This window comes from Colius striatus, chromosome 13 (genome assembly GCF_028858725.1).
Source record: "Colius striatus isolate bColStr4 chromosome 13, bColStr4.1.hap1, whole genome shotgun sequence".
NCBI lineage: Eukaryota > Metazoa > Chordata > Aves > Coliiformes > Coliidae > Colius > Colius striatus.
Genome location: NC_084771.1, coordinates 18,120,663 through 18,137,965, shown reverse-complemented (window position 1 = coordinate 18,137,965; position 17,303 = coordinate 18,120,663).

Genomic DNA, 17,303 nt, shown 5'->3' with positions numbered 1-17,303 from the left:
GCACTTGAATACAATGAATGAGCAACAGTGCAATGTGATATATGTAATACCTCCAAAGGGAAAGAGAAAATAACTTCTCAAAAGCAACAGTTAAAATCACTTCTTTTATACCTTACACATTGCTAGATTCAGGACTTAGAGGGTCACTGCAAGAATCGAAAAGAGATTTTCAAATATACCTTTTGTGTAGCATATTAAAAGTTTTTCTTTTCCACTGTTAAAAGTTCATTTACTCTTCCATTAGAAACTGCTGTTATGTAAAGTAAATTCAAACTCTGTGGTTTGTGGAGTAATAAATCTCCATTATACACATCACACCCTGCCCTACCCTTTTGGTAAACAGATTTCATTTTCTAAATTTCATGGCCTATGAAAAGTACAGATACAGTTCATAAAAAAAAAAGACAACTTTATATTATGTACCTGGCAGATAAGTATTCTACTGTTGTGATTTTTTTTTCCTCTTTCCAGTCTGTTGCCAGCCTCATACTCTAGACATTGCCGTAGTAAAATAATGAATTTGTTTATTTATTTAGTTTATTTCTCATTTTTTTCAAAATCTAACTCACTAGGAAGATAAACTTGTTATTACTATGACTGGAACTCTGTTCCCATACGCAAGTAGATTCGTCGTTCACATTTCCAGGTTTAAGATTGGGTAGATTGAAGGTGTGTTAATTACAACCAACACTGAAATGTGTCATCTTTATTTCTGTAATACTGTTATCAGAGGTCTTCAAGACCCGCCTGGACATGTTCCTATGCGACCTGACCTAGGTGAACCTGCTTCTGCAGGGGGATTGGACTGGATGATCTCTAAAGGTCCCTTCCAACCCCTACCATTCTATGATCTATTTCTGTATAGATTAGCTGATCAGAAAAGAAGCAGGTTCCTTGGTTCCTGTGGTTGTGAACCCAGGTCATGACAGCTAAGGTCTTATGTGATTCTTCTTCTGTGGTGTGTAGGTTAAGTCTTTTGTCAAAGAGCTGTAATTTCTGTTATCACACAATGAAAATATGCAAATCTAGTGTCATATTAGAATTTCACATTAGCTTCAGAAAATTTGAGATACTCACTCGTTTCATAGGGGTGCTTGTCCCCTTTTGTAGTTTTCATAGGAAGTGAGTGAACATTACTATAAGTAAGAAGTATATTACTTCTCACAGTCAACAACATCTTTACCACTATCGAGAGCCAAGAAACAGTTGGCTCTGTGAGGAGAATAAAGACTTTATAAAAAATAAACAAACAAAATAAAAGCAACCAGTGTGGAAAATCTTCAAAACTTAATTTAGGTGTAAACTCCTACATTGAGATTATAGTCATCTGAAATTGTGAGTGCCAAAAGAAACAGTGAAAAGAAAAAGTGCAACTCAAACTCTCACTGTGGATAGCTAATAAGAATCAAGTAAGAAAAAACAAGTAACAAATTATTTGAGAAGAATTAGCAAACAAGAAAACATGATTTTGACTTCTTTTGACTTCTAATATTTTATTAACCAATACCAGAATAATCAGTCATTCAAATTGAGATTATGTACTCTATGACTGAAACCATTTAATAAAAGTAAAAAACCCCTTCACATATACTGTAACCCTTCTGAACAAACAAACTTGAGATTTTCTTGCATTTCAGTCCTAGGAAAAGTTTGTATTGCATCAAACATTATATCTTTAAATCTGCCTGCAACTTGAAACTCCTGGCATTTCATCTCTCTCTAGTGGCAGGCACAATAGGCTTGTAACTTGGTACAGACAAATTTTATATTTAATCTCCCAAAGGTGATATCTCAGAAAGTCACAGTCTCACCAGTTTATCTGTAATGGCCCTCCAAGCTGCTCTATAAACCAAATAAATTTTAAAATATGATCTTGAATTACAATATAAGTAATTTCATTTTTACTTGAAAAAAAATGCCACAAACAGCAGACTGACTGATAGCAAAAAGGAAGAGAGAGGAAAAAAATCTGCACTTCAACACAAGAGATATTGAAGTCTGGATTATATAGAAAGTTTGAAATAGGTCTGAATCTGCATTTTAAATGAAAGAAACAAAGATACACCATATCCTTGACTGCATATATGTTACTTCTATGGGTTTTTTAAAGTTTAAAATCTTGTTATGTGTCTCAATAATAACAGATTTAACAGCAGGAAATGTTATTACTGGAAAAAAAATAGATGCACACAGCTCTCACAGAAGAGTAATAGTGTCAGTGTATGGTACTTTTACAGTGGACTCGTATTTGGAAGAAGGAAGAGACGAGCATTTACTCAAAATGCTAACAAGAGAAGGGATTTGGTTGGGAAGATAACTCACCTTAAAACTTGATATACTAATTAGGATATGGAAATGCATAACATTTTTAAGAAAAAGTAGTTCTTTCTACTGCATTTTTATTTAAATAAATTGACTTGCAGTAACTCAATAATGATGATGTAAGTAAATCCAAACTGCCATGAAATCTTTCTCATGTTTACTAAATGAAATTACTTTTCAGGTACCTGTAAACTCTAACAGTGGGCTACAATTCTAAGAATGCTATTTATTTATTTAATAACTTTAATACTTGATGAGAGCTTGAATGCCCCCTGGACTTCCGCAGTCTTTTGTTTTGAAAAGAGAAAAGAGTGAAGATTAGTGTCACAAGACAGTAAGAAGTTCAGGATTTAAAAAACAAAAACATCATTCATTTAGGGAAATTCTTTAGCTGTCTTCCTCACCACCATTGTACAATACAAGCACACAGTCATTATGGTCTTAAACAGAAGGAAGGGACAAAAGAAAGTATTTTCATGACTTTTAAACAAGGGGGAAAAAACAACACAATGAATCAAAGGGTAAATGAGCCATGGTGGTGTTCTGCACTATTTACCAACAATTGAGGTGAGGGTTCTGCAACATTTATCTTCAACATTCAAACTGCATCATAAGATAGATATCTACCAAGGAAAGCTAAAAACTCCATTAAAAGAAGGCTACTTACTTTAAACTGTTAAACATACATATAATTTTAAAGTGCAAAACAATATATTGTTTCTAGCACAATCCTGTGTTTTAGACATCCTTAGAAATAATTCTTCCATCAAATGACTTAATAAATCGACATACCAGTCATCTGGGGAAAGCAAGTAAATCAATGGTCTTATTCTAAAACATTTCTGCAGGGTAAAAATTTGAAAAGGTCAGAAACTACTAAAGATTATCTTTACAGTCACAATTAGGAAGTTTCTCAGCACTGTTGGTTACTCAAGCCAAATGTAGCTATATCAGTTCACAACCACTGAAGTTTTTTTTCTCTCACGGTGGCATTCAACAATTTCATTCACTTCAGCCACTGAAGTCTTGGTGCAATAAGCCTCTCTGCTGAACAAAGACTACATACCATGAGAAACCAGCAAACCACTGCTCTGAAAGAGTTAAGCACTGCTTGTCTATATATTGAAGCACACTTAAGAACCACTTCTCTTTTTACATTCTGTGAACAGTTTGAGGAGTCTGTAATTCATAGCATTTAATTACTGATAGCACAGATCAGGATGGAGAGCTGGATGTGCATGACCGTTCCTTAGAGGCTCTTGGGAGAAATTGAGAAAGTTCAAGAAACGCCATATTGGTCTTTACATTTGTTTTGTAATGTCTGCAATACCAACGGGGCCATAATGAAGGTGCTTGGGGACTACATTTAGGTTTGCTGCAATCTAATAACATCAGTGAAAATGCAGTGCAAAAGGAGCCCAACCTCTGCTTTCCGTGAAAGACATCAAGACACATCAGACAAATCTGGTCAATGCAAGACACGAAAGTTTTTTTTGTCTCGGTGTACTTTCCTAGAAATTTCATAGTGCTGGCAAGGAGCAATAGCTTCTGGCACAATTGTGTTCTAATCTTCCTCTTCCAGAGTCTTTGCATCAGAAAAGCAACAGAGCATCTAAGTTTCTGATGGAACTACATCAAGACATTAAAAACCAGAAATCCTGTTTTAAAGAATTTTCACACTCCAGTGAGTGTTTCTTTGGTCTTGGTCAGCATTAAAAAAGTTACTGACTACAAGGCAAGGAACTCTCACAGTTCAGTGATGTCTGATGTCATACACTGGGTTCATGCTGTTCAACATGTCAGTTCAACAATGTAATTGTTAATAACAGCAGCAGAAAGTACCAATAAGCTGTAACATTAGTTATAGTAAAATCAGTAGAATTTGACCTCCGATGCACTAACCGTGTAAGTGGCCACACATAAACGGACAGAAAGATTAGAGTAAGTTCAGTAGCAAACTCTGAATTAATATCTTCCCATCCTTTTGTGTTAGGATTGCACTCCTTTTGTACACATTAACAAAATCAGGAGATTTTCAATAAGCCTATAATTTATTCACCAGTACATTAAATTCCATTAGATTTTCACAGTTTATCTTCACAAGGAAGAGCAAAGGGTTTTCTGAAATCCCATAAAATAGAAAATGTATTATCACACACAGCCTTGAAGAGAGGTTACTGAAGCATTGTGTTATGCTTGTATTTGGTCTTTCTCCTACTCTATATCTATTACATAGAAACATAATTGCAGCTTAATGGACTTCTTATAAATAGTATAATTTATATCATGTAGAATTTTTAATGTAGACTGAGGTAACTTTTTTAAAAAGGTAAATGAAACATTTTAAAGAGTAAAAATTTTAAGGAAATGGAAACATAATTCAGAGCTGGAGAAGAGTTATACTACTTGTTTGAAACTGAAAAGTACTAATTTGCATTTCTGTAATCATTAATAGGGGTTACGAGGTGTCAATTATGTTCCATGTGTGACCTTTTTAGTTTCTAGGTAATGTACCTCAATTAATTGCCTGTGGCATCATAAAGCACCTTTCTCATTGCACCATGACTATGAAAAGCAATAAAATTCTTCCTCTGCAGCTGAAGTATGAAATGCACAACTGACCTTACCACTTAGCAGTAGCTCACTGATGCTAATGCAGACCTTCTATTGGCATAAATTACAATGCAGTCAAATTTTGAGCACTTGGCTAATGCTTTCCTAGTTTATGGTAGATTTTTGTAAAGTCACATAAATTAACATGTTTTGAATTTTCTGCTTTGAATTTGAGTTTAGAAATTGTTATGAAGGACAAAACACTGGTTCAGTTTTACAATTCCTTTCTTAGGAATACAAGTTAACCAAAACTCCTGATATTGACAGGCATTATGAGCACAGATTGATAAACAAAATCAAATGGATATTCATGCAACATTTTCTACCCAAGAGTGCTATGGTTTTTTAAATATATGTAAAAGTAACCTATGAGTTAAGATGTCACTAATTCATTCAGTGTTTTGCAAACATTTGTATGAACACATTTTCATACTAAAAAAAAAAAATCCCCCAAAATCTCCCAAATCACTGAAATGAAACATTGAAGCAAGAAAAGGATTAAGTTTTCCAGCCAAGTTATTCACCAGTAAAATCATATGGAAGAAAGAAAAAAACCCAGGAAATTAAGAAAATCTATGAAAACATCAAATAGTAAAATAACTGAATGATACAGTGGATAAGATTTAAGAAACTTCTATAATCAACCTGTGTCTCTTTATTGGTTCCTGGAGGGATAATCTGGACAGAGAAATATCTAAAGTTATTTTCTCAAAATGTTTACAGTATTTTGTAGTAATTTAAATTCTAGATGATGATATATTAACTTACTTGATCATTAAATGGTAACATAATTCAGTAAACATTTATCTTTCCAAAATATTTGTAGTGAGCCTAAACAGTAGTTGTGTTGTTATTTTTAAAAGGAAGACATTGTGAAGAAATGAATAACTATTAAAAACACCTTAACTTTGTCTCCCTGCTCCCCAGCAATGTACTACAGAAATGAAAATCTAATCAACAAACAGAAAGTAATCTAAATCCTACAGAATGTTTTCTCTTTCTCAGCTTTCTAAAGCTTCAAATAAACGTTACCTGTAAATATATTTTCCAACCTGACAAAGCCAAGGTGTAAGAAATTCTCTAGAGCTTCAAGCAAATGTTTGTGGATGCTAACAAAGATGATGGGAATCAATGGTGAAATATCTACTGAGATTTATATGTATCGCTAAGATTGCTTTTCAAAGCTCACCTGTCAGCAGTAGTTTTATTTTGTTTTCATTAATTATTGACCCACATGTCTCTACACAAGGACGTGGCAGAGGATTTCTCAAGTTCAGAATCACAAGACTGCTCAACAATTTCATAAAGTATGTACAGACATGCACGGAAAATTGGCATGACGAGAACTTCAAAAAGAATAAAATTATATTCAGTAAGTACAAGCATTGTCATTTCATAAAAGCTTCCAGCAGTTTCTATGAAAACTAATGTGCTCAAACAACATAATAAATGTGATCAGTACATACTCAGGCTAAAATAGACTTGCCCAAAACACTTGCATTTTTTTTTCCTGAATTTTTGGCTTTAAGAAATAATACAAGTTAAAAATGGAGACGATTCCAACAATAAAATATGTAAAATATCTAGTTTTAGAAGTAACAAAATGTATTTACTACTACTTTGTAATGTGTCTTTGAGTTCTTGGCCTACACAGTCTATGTGGAAAACAGAAAATTCTCATTGTATATGCAATGTTATGACTCTGAAAAAATGCAGATATACGAAAGTCAGTAATTTTTCCTTCCTTCCCAAAAAATAATATTCCATAAGCTATACTATATATAGGCAATTACATGTAGGATCATATCCCAAACACTCTCAGAACTAGTAGGTGGCTATCATACGAGTAGCTGTAACAGGGAATGACAATATCTTATGACTTTCCCAATTAAAATAAGATTTAACGGATACACAAAAAGTGTACTGTATGTACTCAAAAACTAGTTGGCGTTTCAGGATAGCATACTTACTTTGCCTTGCTGATTCACTGTTACAGCACAATGTAAGCCATGTTCAGCACAAGCACTCTCATTGGTAAATCCTCCTCTATGTAACAAATAAAGTTAAGTCTATATATTAGCCTGCTTCATGAAACAGAAATATTCCATATGCATCCTTTAATAAACAGTATGCTTGAAACAAAGTGTCTTCGACTCTCATGAAAAAAAGTTTATAACTGTATTGGAACCTATTGATTTAGCAGGCCCAGTACTGAGAAAGTTGTTCAATTTGACTTTTTTTTTCAACTTTTAGACTAACTTTTTTCTCCAAACCACTGCATGTGACATTGGAAAATGTCCATTTAAAAAATGAAATCACTACAAGTACAGCAAACGATGTGTAAAATTGAGTAGAAAGATCTCCACTTTTTCTCCATATTTATTGTTGCCAACTAGTCTCAAAATGGCAAGGGATTGACAGAGCATTCAGTAGAAGTTTCCATTCATCTGTAGCTTGTTTTCATTAACCAGTAGAATTTTATGTCAAAAGAATTTATGTTCTCTTCTAACACACATATTATACTGTATGTCTTAGATATAATAAAATGGTTTCTGATCACAAAAGTTTGGACAGATTCATTCATTTCACTTACCTTATTCAGAATATGCCCTTTGTTTCCTTCATAATAATATCTGAAGCTTCTCTTTTGGAGAAGGGTGATTCTGCTAGTTGAATAGCCATGAATCTTGAACTCTTGGTGATCAAGTGGAAAATTTTATATTAATATTGAAAATTAAACATTTAATTACTTCCAATTACATCAGTCCTGAAGGTTTTACTAGATTATAATACCTCAAGTAAAAATACAAATAAATCATGTCTTTGCATTATGGTCAATTCATAGACACATATAAATACATGTATGTACATAAATATACTTAGAGGATATTTGAAAAAAGAAATTGTTGTGTGAGACAATTTGTATTTTCATTTTTCAAGAGTTATTCTAAACACACAAAACCTTTACCATTTCCCATAGAAGTGCACCTTAGGAAGATATAATTCAAGATACATTTTTTTTTTTTAATTAATATGTGTTCCAGAGAAGACATCCACTGTAGAGAAAATCAACAATCATTCCCAGAGATCACACTGAGCTGACAGGCAATGGCCATTGTAGATGAGGATACTGATTCACAGGAAACTATAAAAGTTTATTTAATAAAAGATTATTAAAGCAGCACATTACTTATGTACAGGAATTTGTACTATTTTGTGTTGTCTTTTCAAGACAGCTAAGTATATAATGTGTACTCAGTACATGCGATTCATTTACAGGTGCTTAATAATACCTGTACTTTCAGGTGAAGCATGACTGCTTCAGTGACAGATAGCTTATTGCAATACTTAAAAAAAAATAAATTACTATTAAATGTTCAATTCCAAGTATTTAAGCAACGCAAATTGGTAGACAAGGATATTCTTAGCATTTCCATTTTTCTGTCGTAAAACCATTTAAGGCTTCACTAAGCAAATAGAATAAAAACACTTATGAATTTGTTTCTCTTTTCCAAAAACATATTATGCAACAATTAGCAAGCTTCCCATAAAATATCTTAAAGGAAAATGAGTTTTTTAACCAAAATGAAAAGAGCTTTCTTTTTTCTGAACCATTTTCAGGGCACCACACTTCCACGTGCCCTTCCATGTTTATGACAGTCTCATTAGTATAGTGTGTAAGGACCTCTCAATGTATCCAATAGAGATGAGAGAAAGGACATCACACAAAAGAAAAATTTCTACATTTCTGATCCCACCTTTGGTCTTTCTATGACACTGAGAAGAATTCACTACCATGGTTGTTGTGAAATTCTACCAAGGTATTTCTGAGAATTTGTAAAAGCAAGGAAAAAAGCACCTTCCTAAGAACCTGTATATGTTAGGCAAACCACACACTGGACAATGAAAGATGTCCTAGGAGACAGGATAAAGGCATGACTCCTTCCTGAGATCTGGAGGAAAGAGAGAAGAAGCTTTTATAGTTCAGAAGTAAGAGAAACTGACATTTCAGATCAGCATGGTCTGAAACATCTTGGTTTCTCTGCTTTTTTTGCACCCCTCTCCACTTTTGTATTGAACAAGGAAGCAGCAGCTACTTTGAACGCTAGAAATCTGCATGGAAGTTCAACCTGCAGTAAGATGAGTGCAAATAAAGTGAGATACGAAAGCAGCCACCTAATACATTTTCTCTTCTCTAATGTTTCATTATTGCAAACTCCAATTTTAAAGAAATCTATACCTTCAATCTTAAAACTCAGTAGAGATGAGCATGAATTATTCTAACATGCAACAAGGCATGCAATTCTTACAGATGAGAACATCCTTAAAACCTGGCTATAGGACTGCCTAACAGGTTTTCTAGACTTACATTTTTAAAAATCTCATACTGGGTAAAACAAGACATGCTTCCAGAGACTTGCAAAGGCCATTTGGGCAACATATATCAAAAGGCTCCAAAGAGGAAACGCATCTTCAGCAAACTCCCTGTCACCTTTTAGCATGCTGCAATGGAGATGAGGAACATGTCTGAACTCTAAGGCTCCCAACAGAGGGATGACACATGACAACAACTGAACAAATACTTGTTCTGCTCTGCTAAGCAATCTATTCCTACATGCTGTGAGTCTCTCTGAGGATTCTGAAGATTTTGTGCTTTTCTTCTGTCTAGAGTTTGCCCAGGAGCAAAAATGCAATATAAGAGACAAAACAAAAACCCCTTTCATGGAATGTTTCTTTATATTTATACAGTTCTGATCACATTCTTTACGTATTTGGAAATTCATTAGCAGTATTTCAAGGTTATTTTCTTGGTAAAGTACTTCATGCCAAAGAAAGAAAGAAAAACAAATGTGGATGTAAAACAATTAGTATTACCTACATTTACCTTCAAGAATCATTATGAATTTTAGCCATTCTTAGTACAAGATATTGGTCCACATATAAGACCACCTTCTGACAGATAACATTTTAAATTCACAGCCTATACTATGACTTGGAAAATGAAAAGGAAATAAAAAAGTGTCAGGGTTTTTTTGCAAGCAGTTAAACTTGCTATCTGTGCTGATACTCAGCCCTGCGAGAAGTGGCAGTCCGGTGAGTTTTTGCTTCAGTGCCTTTCTCATGAATAAGCCTGATCAGATGATGCTTATGCATAGGATGTAAATAACAGCTTCTTTTAGATCTAAATCATTTAATTGCAGGATGCCCTGACTGTCTTCCCTTAGGGCTGAAGATCAACTACTGAAGTTTTAGGAGATCCATATATGTCTACTCAAACCTTCAATAGGCTTAAAAGCCCAGATGACAGCAAATGAAGGTGTTAATGTAAACAAAGACAGCAAAACTGGTCACTGGGCATTGTAGAGGCAAGGCAATATTTGAAGAGTATCCATCAGCTTTTAAACCTCTCATACCTTTCACTGTTTATAATTGCAAATTTCAGTTACCTATGCTGCTGCCTTTCCAAATGATCCAACTAATCATTTGATGAAAGACTTCATTCTTCAAATCTGATCCTTTTAGACAGAAGGGTTTTGCAGACTGATCCTACTTAAGTGACTACATACTTAAAACTTTAATTGTGTGAATATTACTAATTTAATTCCAAAATTACTAGTGAACAATTATTGACTGTCACTTATATGCAAATCATCCACGTATCCTGATCAACTTCACATTGCAGTTTCCCGTTAAGGGTCATTAACGCTAATTCCATGTACTCTGTGATATCTCTGTTTTTATTGCAGCAATAATGAAAGCTTAAATTCAGAGTAGTGAATGTACCTTGATGACTTTTTCCAGAAAATATCCTTGGACTTAACCTAATGGCTTTAAACAACCATCTATATTCTATTTATCATTTTCCTAGAAAGTTTAAAAAAAAAAAAAAAGACGACATTATTTTCAAGTCAGGAATCAGCAAATGGTTGATACAATGCTGTATGTGGGGCTGGCAGCTTAGTGCCTGTGAAAATGTCGTTGATCTACACGATGTGTGATGTACACTAGTAGATCAATGAACTGTTGGACAGAACCACTCAAAATCACCTCCTTTCCCATTATCATGCTTTCTGGTCTTCCAAGCACAAATTACCCATCAACCTCCTTGACCTATTTCCAGAAACGCTGCCGTAAAGAGCACCTGTCAGAGTGATGCATGTACAAGCTCGGTGCAATGACAAATGGGAAGCAATAGCAGTTATCACAAGGAATAACAATTTAGCTACAAATCTGGCTCAGCATCAGACTGGTTTAATTTCCACTGCAAATATCACAAAACTGCTACTGGACAGAACATTATCATGCCAAATCATCATCATTCACCACAGGACAAATTGCTAGTGAGGTGTGTGACTGCAAGAATATCCTCCAGTCTTTTAAAAACCTAACACAAAACTACTTTCTAGCTCAGGTAAGGCCTGCAAAGACAGCATGGAGGGAATACTCCCCCCTCTCTTATCAGATCAACTTCTAGAGTTGAATTCCCAGCCTGACATCCTAAGGGTACTTACCATTGCAGTCCTTAGTATTTACTGTGTGTTAAAAAATAGAGCTTAATTAAAAGCATATATGCTTTCAAATTGTAATTAGTCATACGTGAAATCTCAGGAGATGTAATGTTTGGTTAGATTTTACACTTAACTATGATTTCTAAGCTAGAGGTACAAAACAGAAGATACTCTTATTTGACATTTAGTTTTGGCATTAGTAAAGCTATGCAAGGAGAAAGGATAGACAGGAAATTAATTGGCTGTGTCCATTACCATGGAGCCCTGCAGTTATCACTATAGAAACTATTATGGGGAGTCTGCCACAGTGATAACAGGCTTGTGTGCTGCTATCACTTTATAAATTGACAGGGCACAGGCCAAGGGACGGAACTGAGAGAGGCAAATGAGCTACTCATGCGTAGTAGTGAATGGACTCTCATATACTCATTTGTGAGTTTAGCAACATGGAAATTAAAGTCTGTAATAAAAGCTTCAATTTCCTTTAATGAATTACTGATTTAAGTTCAAGGGGGTCTACTGAAGTCAGAGTGGTTCTGTCCATTGTGACAATTTAACCCACTCTTGAACTCAAATGAGTGTTCTAAGTGTCCTGCATCCTCCCATGTGAAACCAAGGATCTGTTTCAAACACAGGCCTAATGCTCAAACTCTGAGCATCTGGGAATACCAGAGCCCACAGGACAAACATGCCATGCTGTGCAGAGAGAGAAATAGCATCCATTACTAGTGGTTGGGGAAAGAACCATGACAAAGTGAAGCAGGAGGGCCATTTTTACAGAGAAATTACTGCCCAAATTCCTACTTTATTCTGGACAACATTTTAAAAATAAAAAAGGCTTTGCTGGTAGAAATTTTCCAGAAAGCTGATTACTGGTTTCATTCTGCTGCTCCTTCTGGAAAAAAAGACCTGTCTCTGGAACCAGCCGGAAAAGGAAAGGCAGTAATAGCCAGAGCTGGAGGAGTCTCCTATGTTACCAGTGAAAAGGATGAAGTGACATCCCAGCTCAGCCACTTAAGATTTGCTTTGTGTGTGTCTGTGTGTTTATGTAGGCTTTAGAAGTCACATGAAATACATCCATACATCAGAAGAATTGCCTAATTTCTCCCCAGTCATGTAGAACTTAGTGCTGTTTCATCCAATTTCTCATAGGCAGTGAGTGAAAATGCTTGCCAAACTCTCAAATTCATAGTAATTGATTTTAATTTCTGCAGAAATTTGTCTAAAGTCTTGGCATTTTAAGATACATGTTTTGGCACTTCCCTATTTCAGTTTATTAAAAAAAAACAGAAGGTAAGGGTAACATAAATTGTTAACATTAAACCACTATTCTTTAGATGTGGCATGTGCAGTATGTGAACTCATGCCAAGGAGTACTAGTTCTATGAATTACCAACTGAACAAGTGCTACAGTGAACCTGCAATACAAACTCAAGACACAAACTGAAACTTCTAATGTTTCCATCAAAGTTTCTAGCAACAGGTGATGATTGCCAAATAATATTTACATATGTAAATATTAGTGGCTGAAGTTTTAAAAAAAACATCTGATTCTGGAACAACTTCTGTCATGATATCTAATTTTCACTTTTATGTTAATGTAAAATGACATTTAAAAAAAAAAATCTATTCCTGGATTGACATCTATGCAAAAACCTTATGACATTGTAGCATTTCTTAAACGATTTTGAAGTTTTAGTTGTGACTCTGCAGGTGAGTGAACTGAACACTTTCATCTAATGTCCAGTAGATGGTGGCATAAGATAAAATACTAAAATATTTGGTAAAAAACAACAGTGATGCAATGTCAGCTTTTGTTTCTAATAAGACTTCAGATATTTTTATTTGGTACCACGATTCTTCCTACTTTGTTCTCTTTAATTTTTTTTTAAGTTGCAGCAAAAGGTCTATTTTATTGTATTCATTTACAACTTCATTTTTATGTTCTTGGATATATTCTATGTTGTAATTGCACCAAACCTAAGGGCCTTCACTTGTACCATACCTGATGATTATTTTTGTTACTATTTAAAAGAGTAATAAAAAAAATAGAAAAATAGCACTGTTGAATTGATTCACCCAGAGCTATGCATTAGCAGGATGGGGCATTGTAGACCATCAGACTATAGAAGCATCACTGTAGCCTTAGCACAGCCCAAAGAAAAAACAGCAACAAAAGGATGTTTCTGCAGGTGTTTGCTCCATGGTGTTATACACTGCAGTTCATAAATAATTCCTATTCCAATACCAAGAAATGGTGAGAGAAACAAACCAATTTACTGTCCTTCGTTTCAGACTATTACCAATTGTGAAGGAACTGATACATTTGGTGAGACTGGAGCAACAACAATGCTCAGTCTACCCCCAGCTCAGCAACTCTCCATTAGGTCAAGAACACATATAATCCTTTAAGTTTTTTCTAAGGTTAAGCCAAAATTTGCTCTTGAATTAAATAACTGCTTCCTAGAAGGATCAAGGCAAGATGTAAGTAGAAATAAAATGAGCTTTCAGATCTTGCCACCGTTACTCAGAGTATCTATCAGAAAGCAATAGAATGATCTAATAACTGAAGGGCACCTTTTCTCTCTCTCTCCTATCACTTGGTGACCAAATAAGAACAGAAATAAAACCCATCCATTTTCTCTATCACTCAGACTGAAGATTGTACTAAAGCTTAACTATACAGAGCATTGCAGCAAAAAGGTAATATGAACATACACTAAAAAAACTTGGCCCTTTCATCAAGGTAAGACGCTGTGCAACTACTTGAGGAGTTCTTACTCTATCAGTATTTAGTTCAAGATTTCTTAGTACTTGTATTTTAACCCTAGCCAGCAGCTAAGCACTGTGCAGCCGCTCGATCATTCCTTTTCTGTCTTAATGAGAAGAGGAAAAGAATCAGTGAAAAAAAGCCATAAAGCTTGTGGGTTGACATAAGAACATATTAACAACTAAAATATGACAATAATAAAAATATGAAAATAATAATAACTTATAATAATTATAATGAAAAGCAAGATAAAAAGAGAGATAAATACAACTCAAGAAAGGACAGGTGATACTCAATGCAATTGCTCATCACCCGCCGACTGACGTCTGAGCAGCGATCCACCTCTCAGCCAACTCCCCTCAGTTTATATACTGGGCATGATATTCTGTGGTGTGGAATAGCTCTTTGGATACCTGGGGTCAGCTGTCCTGGCCATGCTCCCTGCCAGCTTCTTGTGCACCTCCTCACTGGCAGAGCACAGGAAACTGAAAAATCATTAACTTAGGATAAATACTATTTAGCAACAGCAAAACCAGAAGTGTGTTATCAACATTATTTTCACACAAAATCCAAAATAAAGCCCTGTACCAACTACTAGGAAGAAAATTAACTCTATCCCAACTGAAACCAGGTCAATAAATATCCAATATCTCCAAAGTTTCAAGCAGCTCCAATTCCTCTTTCCACATAATGACCCATGAAAATCAGCTACAACCATGAAAGAAAGAAGTTTCACAGAATCAGACTTACAGTGCAGAATTCACTTCCAAGAGAAATGTAATGATTGCAGAATTGTTCTAATTCTGATTCAAAAGCCTTTACTCAATCATGTCTATACACAAAATGTATACAACACACATGCTCACAAATGTAAATAAGTATCCCTGAAGGCAAGACTGCTTTACAGTCCCTCAAAAGAATCTCACAGGAGTACTTATAATTATATTCAGGATATATGATCTCAACACAAACCATCATTGGGATTATATTAATATAGTTAACGTAATGAAGTTGATGCACACAAGTTTTCCCTTGGGATGCAGTCCCTTTTTTATTGTCTGTAAACAGATACTGTCAGAATTAGAGAATCTCACTTTGAATGTTATGGTCTTTGTTAAAAAATAAAGCTTCACAATCTCTGTCATCTGGATCTATCAGGCAATAAACACATATCTACAATGTATTTAAGTCAGGAAGAAGGATTAACAGGAGGAAAGGGTAAGCAAGAAGGAAACAAGCAAGAAGGGACCTTGAAAGATCATCCAGTCCAACACCCCTGCAGGACCACCTGAAGTAGGTCACACAGGAACTTGTCCAGGTGGCTTTTGAATGTCTCCAGAGAAGGAGACTCAACAACTCATCTAGGCAGCCTGTTCCAGTGCTCCCTCACCCTCACAGTGAAGAAGTTTTTCCCGACGTTTCTTTGGAACCTCTTATATTCCAGCTTGTACCCGTTGCCGCTTGTCCTATCATTGGACATCACTGAGAACAGCCTGGCTCCATCCTCCTGACAAAGATCTCATGTGGGTAACAATTCACCAGAACAAACACATCTAAACAGAAGCTGTTCTCTGAGGAATAAAACAAGTCAAGAAAGTATGATATATGATATCATGCTTGTATGATATATTTAAACAACTAAGCATCATACAAGTTTAAAAAAATTTAAACCACGCATTGGGAAGAACTTAAAAAAAATGTAGTGAGTGAGAAGGAAAGATCATCACAAAAGAAAATACTGAAGTATTTTTAAATGCTCAGCTGACAATGAATTAAGAGTGAAATAAACACAGTGGAAGTGTTTTACAGTTGTTTCAAGCTAGGAAATATTTATAGCCCATAGTTCATGTATTCAATGACATTAGAAAAAATGTTAAACTTATTAGAAGTATGTTAGACTTTCCACAGTGTGGAATTCTACCTCCAAACTTCATGAGGGAAAATGCTCCATAGAGTTATTTAAAGTTCTACATAACAAAACTCTGGCAAGTTTCTGATTAAATACTTGAGTGTTGACAGGAAACTAGACAAGGTTATTATCAGTTATCATCTTTTTCTATCCCTGAAGTTTGACTACGTATTTTTTTTTTACTCTAACAAAAATCAAAGATATTAATTCTGTACTTCAGGGAATGATATTTCCTCAAAGAAAGCTACTGCATAATGGCATAATTAAATGACTTAATCTCTGTTTAATTTTTAAATGATATAAAAAACTGAGATGTATCAGGATAGTTTAGGCCATTCTTACAAGAGTTCAATACTGCAAGTTTTGTTCCTATAATATATTTGAAAAGAAAGTTTTACTTCAACTTCCTTCTTCATCTCTTATTTGGATATTTAGATGCACTCAGCCCTTACAAATTTCTAGATTTTCCACAACAGCAACACTTTGTTGCTTAATACAATAAATACAACAACTGCCATAGGATAAGTTTCTTGTGAAGACCAAAAAAATCTGTCTTTATCTGTGCCAGATTGGCTTCACATATCTTCCTCGTTAGAAGTGAATCATCCCACAAAATTACTGTCAGAAGGAACAGCCATTCAGGTGGGAAGGTGTGCAGAAGGGAAAGTGAGGACGGAGCATGGTTCTGAGAAAGCAGCATTTGATAGCACATTGAGTTGCATGAACTGCACTCTACATGGGCTGGTAATGGACATGCAGAAGCTCCAAAATAGAGAAGTGGAAGCTAGTGGGGTAGTGAGCAGCCCAAATCTGCCTTTGTTTCCTGACAAAGCTGTGCTAGAGAGGCTAACTTCAAAACAGCACATAATTACTAACTACACGTGTTTTTACAAAACAAAAGTCGTTGAAAAACAGAGTAATGGAATAATTTCTCCAGTAGCAACATCTGCTGCTTAACAGAAATGCTAAAAAACTATTTTTTTTCTTTGGATATTTGTGCCTGTGTGTTAATGCATGCACACACACAAGTTTCTGTTTCATTTCACTTCATTACTTTGTCACTGGAAAAAACAGCTTGGCCTTTTTTTTGTTTTTCTTTATCTAGGAAACATGTCTCCCAAAATGATACAGTCTGAATGTATGTTAGCTATAAGACCTGCCCAGGTAAGTCCCAAATCAC